Source organism: Aquarana catesbeiana, linkage group LG03 (genome assembly GCF_042186555.1).
Source record: "Aquarana catesbeiana isolate 2022-GZ linkage group LG03, ASM4218655v1, whole genome shotgun sequence".
In the NCBI taxonomy this organism is placed as follows: Eukaryota; Metazoa; Chordata; class Amphibia; order Anura; family Ranidae; genus Aquarana; species Aquarana catesbeiana.
In genome coordinates, this window is record NC_133326.1 from 633838622 (window position 1) to 633849269 (window position 10648).

Here is a 10648-nt window from a genome sequence, read left to right on the forward strand (position 1 = left end):
ATCACACGCCCGACTCCAGGCCGCCGCTCTTGCACAGTGCGGCGCCGCACTTTTGGCCGCCGCTCATGCGCAGTGCGGCGCCGCACTTTCATGGGGGACTCGGGGCTAATAATGGCAAAATAGATGGCCGAGACTCTGGGCTTTTCGGGGTCACATTCGGGGCTTCAGCGACGGCTAGCCACCCCCTCCCGATGCCCCTGGGTCTTAGAGATCTAATTTGGAAGCTTGTGAGCATCAAAATGGCTTCCCACCCACCTTCCATGGGTGGGTGCCAGAAGGTCACTGAAGATGGCCATTTTGGTTGTGATAAAGTGCAAACTGACCCATCTGGGGTATGGCTTCTCTTTTTTTGTACAGACAAGTCCAATATCGAGGTAAAGGGCTGTGTCTGCAGTCAGTTAATGTAAGTGTTGCCCTGTGGTTACAGGCCCGTCAATTGTGGTTCCTCAGATACTATAATTTGTTTTAGTGTAAAGTACCTTCAAAGACTTTTGACGCAAAAAATTATATTTATTCATTGTCCAAATGCTAATATGTGTATGTTTGTAAAGTGCTGCGCAAACTGTTGGCACTATATAAATCCTGCATGATAATAATAATATTTTATGCAAGAAAAAAAAAAATTACAGTAATAGTTGTACAGGGGTGGCACGATGCAGCAACTATTAACAGGTAACCATCGTTCAGCATCTACTTCCTGTACTTAAAGAGTAACTTTAAGTCTGCAACTTTGTTGCAGATTACTACCTTTTGTTATTCTGAAGAAATCCCTGTGTATTTGTCTGTGTCCATGTGGTAAGTGAGTCTGTATGGGAGTGGTTTTGTAATTATCACTCAGCTGCAGCACCTACAGGGCTCTCATGAGGAAAATTGCAGGGCTTGCAACCCTTTAGTCATGATTTCCTTTGGGAATATCTCACTAAAAATGCAATTTTTTTTTTTTTTTGTTGCAGTGGATGCACAAAATCAAATTTGTATCTTAGTGCAGACTTCTAAGAAAATAAGTAAACCGATCACACAAGCAGGAAATGACATACTTGGGGGGGGTTCTGTACACCATCTGTGTACAGGACGCCTCCAGGTTGCCATATTGCATTGTATTTTACGGAGCATTACAGTGCTGCAGTTTGAAAAGGAAAGGTCATTTTTAATAACATTCAAATACAATATGACTTGTGTTGCAATTGTACGCTATGTACTGTTTATTATTGTTTTTAATTGCTAATTGTTTTTCCCACGAAAAAGGAGTCACCCTTTAAATGCTGGTTCAGGGTTAGAATCATTTCAGTTTTGGTGCCTATGCAGTTCTTGGCTATGTTCTATTTTGACAGAGATCAGCCTTTGCTGCAGCTTCTTACCTTGGTACTTGCTACAAAGTTACAATGTTGCAGTTTGATCACTGAAGGAGAGGGGAGTGAGGACATTTTCTTCATGGATGCAGAGCGGCCCGAGGAGAAGGGAAGAAGACGCCGCGGAGGAGATGCCGGATGAGAACACTGGAGGAAGAACCAGAAGAGCCAGAAGAACCAGAAGAAGAATAAGATGGAGGAAGAAACCGAAGGAAGATAGAAGATAGATGAAAGAAGAAAGAAGAAGCATTTAAATAAAGGAATTGTCAAAAATGGTCTCTTGTCCCGAAGGGCCTGGTATGAAATTTAGGAATTTAGGGGGACCCCCACGTCATTTTTTTTTTTTTAATTTTGGTTTAGGGTTCCCCTGTGAGGAATTCCCATACCGTTTTTATCAATGAACTTCTATGTGTATTGTCAGACCAGCAATGCATTAATAGCTGCGAGTAGTTTTAAATGACTTTTTTTCCTTTGAAATGTCATTTTGCTGTCAGACTGTTCTAAACACGGGAAACATGCGCCCCTTTACAGGCATACTATAGACACCCCCCAGGTACGAAATTTAAAGGGATATTACACTTTTATTGTTTGACTGTAAGCATTATTAAAATCACTGCTCCCGAAAAAACAGCCGTTTTTAAAACTTTTTTTTGCATTGATCCATGTCCCCTGGGGCAGGACCCAGGTCCCCAAACACTTTTTATGACAATACCATGAATATAAGCCTTTAAAATTAGCACTTTTGATTTCCCCATAGACTTTTAAAGGGTGTTCCGCGGTATTCGAATTTGCCGCCAACACCCCAAATTGTTCGCTTTGCGAACTTGCAAACAGCCGGTGTTCGAGTCAAACATGAGTTCGACTCGAACTCGAAGCTCATCCCTATCATAGACTGTTCTCTGGCTCTGGAGTACCTGTGAAAATTCATTGTGCCTGGCTGTGCAGGGATCCCAGTTCATCTGCGGCCCTTAAGGGGGTGTACTACATATATATATAAATAATGGGGCAGACTTGCAGACTTAATGGACCACTTTTCAGTAACCAGCCACTATCAGGCATTCAAAAGGCGATTCTGCCACTTCCTGAATGACTGTTTTTTTTTTTCTTGTTTTTTTTTTGCAATTTGCAATGGGACCTATGTGCTGAAACCAATAATCAAGAATTTGGCTCACTTGAATGGGTGAGTTTGACAGGTGGTGCTGCCTGTCAACTCAGCATGCTGCATTAAACTGTTGTTGCAGCAAAAAGCTTTGTGGCCATGGTATGTGAACAGAACCCTCCAACTGTATTGTAGGCTTCAAATTGGCTGCTGGGGGGACAGTGTGAAAGAGAGATCTAAAACATATCTAATCACTGGAGTAAACATTAATATATTGCAGCCTACCTGTTCTTGTAGTAGGCTGCAATGTGGTACCTGCATTTGTTTTTTCTTTTTTTAGTTTTATTTAAAAGAGAAGTATGTTTTTTTCCCCCTTTTATACTTACCTAGGTGGATGCAGCATGGAGGAGTTAGCCTGGAGGGCTAGTAGAGGGGAAGCTGCAGCCAGGTGGGTTGGCAGTGCCTGAAGAGGTGGTGCTGGGATCAGTAGCCGCAGGAGGAAGAGTCCGAGCTGGACACTGTAATCTTTTTGCTACACAACAAAGCGGCTTGCTGAGAGGCTGAGACAGGCATCAGTCCAGGCACCTGGCAGATCCAGACGTTATTGTCATGATGACACAGTGCCTGGACTGATCTTGGTGAAAACGGGTCACTGGAGTGCAAAATGAGTTGTACTCCTGTGACCCAGAGGAGAAGCCCAGCCAAATGAGCTCAGGCTGGACTTCTCCTTTAATGCTCACTCACTGTACTATATCGAATGAGAAGCACTTTGCCACCCTAGATTAGTACAAAGAACATGTGACCCTTTCTTCCTCTCTATAACATAAAACGGATAACAGTGGAAGAAACACTGGTTTTGTTATTTTTTGCACTTATCAAGTCGATATAATAAAATGCTTTTAATCGTATATGTACAGGGCCAAAAGGGATGAAATGTTAGAAATCACACCCGATTTACAGATTTTAAAAATAGCACTTACTGTATGCTTACAATGGGGAAGTGTTTGGAGATGTTGTGAATGTTGTCTGCAAAGTGTGTAAAAGAATTGCATGTCGAGCATCTTCAGTGGCCAAGTCATGATGGCAGAAGTAGTGTACTGTGTTGCATACAGAAAGTAAAGAGAATTGTACACAATAAAGTCCAATTATGAGGTCGTGTTGAGGGGGTTCTATGCCTTGACTGTGTGTAACAGAATTTTGTTTTATCATCATATTGACCAGTCAGAGTGTACTGCAAGGTTTAGTGTTCTATGGAGAAAGTATTCCAATTGCCTGGTTCTTCGGCCTTTTTGGGCTAAGGTGAGGGATCTGGTGTTCAAACTTACTGATGTAAAACTAGGAGAGGATCCAGTGACTTACCTGCTCCATCTAGCCCCTTTGTCTAACAAGAGGTATAAACTATCGCTTACAAAACATTTATTGAACATGGCGAATGCAAGAAGGCATGTGTTCATTTGTACTGAAGGCAGACTAACCCACCCCCTGTGAGCAACTGGTTATGCCAAATTTACGAAACGTTCAGGAAAAGAAATGCTTGCCTCCACCAACGGTAAGGAGGAACAATTCTGCAAAACATTCTTTTATTGGATAGATTACACCTTCTCCGCCGGTTACATCGCAGACCTTAATAGCTGATCCATGCTTGCACATGTCTCTTAAATGTAGTATACCTGCAATGTTGGACCCATGGCCCTTTGGAAATGTAGTCATAGACCTCTGAGGGGTTTTCTATACTCCTCTATTACCTGAACCTCTAGAGCGGGGATATGCAATTAGCGGACCTCCAGCTGTTGCAGAACTACAAGTCCCATGAGGCATAGCAAGACTTTGACAGCCATAAGCATGACACCCAGAGGCAAAGGCATGATGGGACTTGTAGTTTTGCAACAGCTGGAGGTCCGCTAATTGCATATCCCTGCTCTAGAGGTTCTCAGGGTAGTTTTTGGAGGGTAAACCTACCCCCTTTTCTACTATTCTGCCTAGGTTCACACTACTACGATGCGATGTACTGCAAATTTGATATTTCTTTTGTCCTGTGTGAGGTGCGAATTTGCCTTGCATTTTGAGGTAAACAGGTGCAATTTTACAGTGAATTTACCCCGATTTTACTGCAAATTTCAGGAGGCAGACAGTGAACAATTCGCAGAGATGTGAACTGTGTGCTGCGAGTTTACTGCAAGTTCAATTGAGGCCCGGTTCTCACTATTGTGATGCGAGAACCCAGCAAATCCAGTGCCGATTCCCGCATCGCACCTGAATCGCACAGTGGTTCACCCTAGGTTCACAAATGTGAACCTCGGCTTCCTAGTTGAGGGCATGCCGTAGATATATGAGCTGTATAAGCCGGTATAGGTGGGCACAGGTCAGGAGCTCGGACTACACGCGTCCACCTGCAGCCATGTCCAGACCATGCCCCCAGATCAACTTTCTTTGCAAACATTCTGCTTGAGGTTCACAACCACTTTAAGAAGGAGGGGTTTGGGGGTAACCAGTTCTCAGTTACACATTGATACATACTATAAGTTCTATAGTTGGGAACTCAGGCAACTTTCAGTTAGGGGCCATACTTTACAAAGACATCTAGACAAGACAGTGTGGTTTCACATGTATTTGCAAATACATTTAAAAAACCTTTGTTGTTAACCTGATAGTTGGAACAGTTTGGTTAGGTTTTTTTGTGCCGACTAATTGAAAACTGTGCTGGGAAACCTAAGTAGCCTCAAGATTTCCCAGTTCTAAAATTTGCATTACAGAATAATTATCTTTTATGTTATGGAGAATCGGATATGGGGAAAGTTAAGTTTAGCAAAATCATATTAAAGAAGATGGATGAAATTTGTTTTGTTGTACAATACTGACTTTATTTATTTTCTGGGAAACATATATGCAAAAATTGAGAACTGACTTACCTGGAACCAGCCCTGTTCTTCCTAAAGGTACAGCAACACACGAGAAGCCCAGCGTTACTTAAAACAGCTTAAGACCCCCCAGTTTGTGTCTGCACCTAATCAAGCAAAACAATAATGCTGTGGATCTGGTGTGTTGCTGTACACTAAGGCCCCTTTCACACGACACGCCCGCTCGGATCCGCCTGTCGGTTTTTCAGGCGGATCCAAGCTGGCCACCCATTGACTCCTAAGGGCAGGCGGGTGTCAGCGGAGATGTGTCTGCTGACACCCGTCTTCCATCCGATCCACAATCAGACTTATGGCAATACGTTCGCCATCTGTCCTGGCAGATTGGATTGGATGAGATCTGATAAAAAGGGACATGTTGTCCGTTTTTGTCAGATCTCATCATAGGAATCAGCGGTGCTCTGACAGGCCCCTCCCCGCTCAGTGAGCAGAGACAGACCTGTCATCCGCCGGCTCAGCGGAGATCAACGGAGAGATCTCCTGCTGAGCTGGCAGACTCCACTGAAACGGATCCGCCTTGTGTGGAAGGGGCCTTAAAGCGGAGCGGCACCGAAAAAATTTTTTTTAAAAGTCAGCAGCTACAAATACTGCAGCTGCTGACTTTTAAAACATGGACACTTACCTGTCCAGGGCGCCCGCGATGTCGGCACCCGAGGCCGAAGCGTCTCTCCGTCCTCGGGTGCTGCCGCCTCCATCTTCGGTAAGGGAATCAGGAAGTGAAGCCGTGCGGCTTCACTTCCCGGTTCCCTACTGCGCATGCGCCAGTCGCGCAGCGCAATACGGATGGTCCCTGCTGCCTCTGGGACCCGTGTGTTTCCCAGCAGGCAGCGGGGGGGGGAACAGGATGTGGCGTAAATACCCGCAGATTCTGCGGCTATCTACGCCAGGAGTGGGTACTGATACCTGTAATATACAGGTATCTGTACCCCCCTCCCCCCTGAAAGGTGCCAACTGTGTCACCGGAGGGGGGGGGGAATCTAATGAGTGGAAGTTCCACTTTTGGGTGGAACTCCACTTTAAAGTGATTCTAAAGGCTAGACATGTTTTACCCTAATACATTTGCTGCATCAAGGTAAAAAGTGTCCCCAGTAATAGTATCACCCCCTCACTCCCCTAAAGTCCTTACTCAATCCAGTGCTTTCCCCATCTGTAGCAGCTATCTCCTCTCTCCCTGCTCTCAAAGGATTTGCTGAGGAAGCAGGAGCCAATGGCTGTTAATCAAATCCAGTGACGGAGCACGGCTGAGCTGTACTTTGTGTGTCTATGGATGCACACAGTCTGGCTTGGGAGCGAGCCCGCAGGTGCTACCTCATAGGAAGCGGCTAGAGAAGAGGAGGAGCCTAGAGTGCCAGTGGGGGAGCACAGAAGAGGACCAAGCAGGTAAGTCAGAGCCAAAACTAGGAAGGGCAGGGGGCATCTGCCCTGAGCCCCACATTGAGATGGGCGCTGCGGCTTCCTCCTCTTCCCCCTTCCCCTGGGTCATTTGGGATCCTCAGCTCTGCTCTTCTCCCGGTAAGGTCGCTGCCAGCTCCTGTAGTGGAGGGCAGACAGCATGTCCCGCTGCAGCCCAATCAGCAAGAGCTGGGCAAGAATCTCACCATTCTCAATAACTAGGGTTGCTTGTCATGCTATCTAAACATCTCTGCTCAGTAAACATCAAGAAGGTAAACCGGGGGCAGCCAGAAATCTGCACATACAGGGGGGCCCAATGAGAGGCTCGTGGCAGGGGGGCGGTAAAATATTTTTTTTTGTGTCAGTTGTAGTCCCCATGGAGCAGTCTGGCAAGCAGCTCCACTCCTTCTCTCAGTGTGACTGAGCGATATACAGAGAGGTAGGGGTAGGCAGAGGCCGACAGCATGGAGAGGACTCAGCCTGCCATACAGTGAGGTGGGGAGCAGCTCTGTGGTGCCCGGAATCTCCCTTTACACCTACGTCCAGCAGTTCATACTATTCAGTGGAGGGGGAGGGGCGTCTGACCCGAACAGGAACCGACTTTAGTACACAAGACAAGTGAGTTGCCAAGCCACTGTATCCCAGATAGCAAGTAATTGAGCTGAAAGTTTGAAAATGATTTGCTAAGCTATTGCTAGACTTGCCAGGCTTCACGTTTGTTGTACAAATGCAGCAAGTCCGCATTGCATGACTCCCCATATACTTTCTTTGCAAACATTCTGCAAGTCTGTGGCAGGTTCTGGTTCAGTTATGTTGTGCAATAGTCATCCCACCACAGCTGTCACTGTGGCTTAATTTTCATGCTATAGACTTGCAGAGCTCTTGCTGTAGGCTGCCACAAATTTATGGCAGTGTTGAATTGTAAATCTTGTTAACTTGCTGCACATTTTCACTAGCAACGCGTACACTTGCAGAGCACTTGAAGCCCAAGTTCTAGTTGACACTTATCCAATTTGTAGCAGATTAGCATGGCAAGTCTCTAGCAAAAGCAAAGTTCTAGCGGTGAGTCTACAGCAAGAGCTCTGCAAGTCAGTGACCCCTGTGGTGGGATGACTATTGCACAACATAACTAAACCAGAACTTGCAGCAGACTTGCATAATGTTTGCAAAGAAAGTTGATATGGAGTCATGCAATCTGGACTTGCTGCAATTGTGCAAAAAACTTGTGAAGCCTGGCATGGGCATCTGCATGGGGGGCAAGTGCCCCCCGAAACAAGGTGTCCACACATGCAGCCCTCAAAATTTTCACTCGCCTGCCTACGTTTGGCAAGTGGAAATTAGTGGAGGGTGAGTGTGGAGCAGTGGCGGACTGGGATGACGATTTCCTGGCTGATCGCTTCTGGCAGAAGCGGTGCGGCCATCAGAGCGGCCCGGAGGGGGGCTCCCTGTCCCCGGGCCATTCTGATGTTCTGTACAAAAGGTCACACCACTTCTGCCATAAGCGATCAGCCAGGAAACTGTCAGAAGGATCGTTCAGCCAGATGACACAAAGCGGGGATGTCCTGCTAAGACATGGCTTGTATATGAATAGCCGACAGCTGTCAAACAAAGTCCTGCCTCCTGAACTAGACATTGGACCAGTGTGCTGTCTATTAAAGTAGCCGGTCTAGGAGGCGGGACTTCATTTGACAGTGGCGGCTATTCATATACAAGCCGTGTCTCATCGGGAGACCCCCGCTCTGTGTCATCTGGCCGGCAGATCCTCCTGATTCCCCCCGATGCATTTCTGGGCACTGATGAGGCTGCACGCATGGGCAATGATAGGCTACATTAACGGATAAAAACTGTGCAAGAATGTGTGGACAATATAAACCGCCTCTGCCTCACATTAATCTGCGCCTCAAAATTACTCCGTAATCTGCTGTAGTAGACTAAAGCAGCTACTTTAAATAATGAACATATAATCAAGCAATAAGTCTTAAACCATGAATAAACGTGCCAAGTCTCTGATTTGTTTTGCTTATTGAAGCAGCACTAAGTGTCCGATGTCATAAAACACTCTATATAGAACAGATGTTGGAGAAAACAGGAAAGTTCAAAATGGAGCTGTGGTCTGTGGGTATGTAGAAATACGTAGAAATCCTTCCACCAATAGTGATCACCGCGTGAGGGGGTCACCCCCCGTGAGATTGCACTCACCACAATTTCAGTAACCACAAGCCTTTGAATGGTAATCTTTAAAACTCTCCGTCTCCTTAATTCAACCACCAGGTGGCGTAAAACCCTCTCGGTTAGTGTAACATAGGGAGAAAATGAGATGCCATATAGCGTAATATTGCTTAAGGATGTTTACTAAATATTTCAAAAAAACACACTCCCCCTTTAAAATATGCGTACCAAATGTAATAATATAATAGAGCATTGGAAAAGTGCACTGTGCCTGTATTTTTCGTCCCCAGGGAGGTGTTCCGGAATGCGCGCTGTGTACAGCTGATCTTTTGCTTCCTGGTTACCTTCCAGTGCGTGGAGCGCACACGTCACTTCCGGTAGATTACGTCACTGACGCGTTTCGTCACTTCCGGACGTCGTCTGAGGGCGTAATCTACCAATCATTGGGCCGGCTTTAAATAACAGTGATGGGTTTAAGCAGCGAATGAGGGAGGCCGATCTGCCAGCCACTCCCACTCGATAATCAATGCTCCCAGAGCTGTCAGCAAAGGAAGACTCCGACTCTATTGCTTATAATGTGTTGAATCTGTTTTAAACCCAATCCTGCCGACTTCACTAGGAAAAATGTGACTCATATGTCTACTCAAGAATATATCTTATAAACCTTTTACCTTACACACTTATATCATATATAGCGTTTCTATACATTTTCTACGCATAAATGAGGTAAAATAAAAAAATATATAATATAGAACAGACATATATATATATTCATATTGGTGAAAATAAAAATGAGAAGCATCCTCCCTTGTATTTACCCTATACAATTACAATCTGTTGTCACCCATCAAGGGTGAGAGCCCTCAACATAGATATGGATTGATATGAGTAATTAAACAAGGAGTATTATTAAACTCAATACGTTGATAGGTTAATCTAATCTTTAAATAAATTGAATAAAATTATACATGGAGGATGCGTTACAATGGCTTTATATTCATTTGGGAGAATCAGAATTAAATCATTACACCTACTGATCAAAAACCGAATATGATCTAATAAAATTCTAAAAATATGTATATGTATAAAAGATTTATATATAAAATAATTATATAATAATAGATGTCCAAATATATAAAATAATGGAAATAAAATTAGTTCTAGGGAAATTAAAAATTATTAAATTCATTGTTGATATGATATTTAAAAATTATATAATTAAAAAATTATATATATCTCAAACAGGGACTGTATACACCTACAATAAAAAATAAAAAAGTGTATATTATGTGTCACTAATAAAGCAATTTATATCTAGCTCTATATTTAGGCCTCTGGGGGAAAGAACATCTACAGAATATATCCACCGGGTTTCGTGTTTCGATAGTTCACGGATACGGTTAATACCTCTCCAGTGGGTTTGGAGATGCTCCACCCCCCAGAATTCTAACCCCTTGGGATCCCTGTTGTGTTTCAACCTGAAATGCAGAGACACATTGTGGTCTTTGTAACCATTTTTAATGTTGTTAATGTGCTCTGCAATCCTAATCCATAACAATCTTTTGGTACGGCCTATATACATCAGGCCGCAGGGACACCTTAGAGCGTAGACTACATAAGTGCTGTTGCACGTGATAAATTGCTTTATATCAAAAGAGCGATTGTTGACTGGAGATGTAAAGTTGTTAATGCCCCTCAGGGGTCTGACGACTTCTCTGCATGCT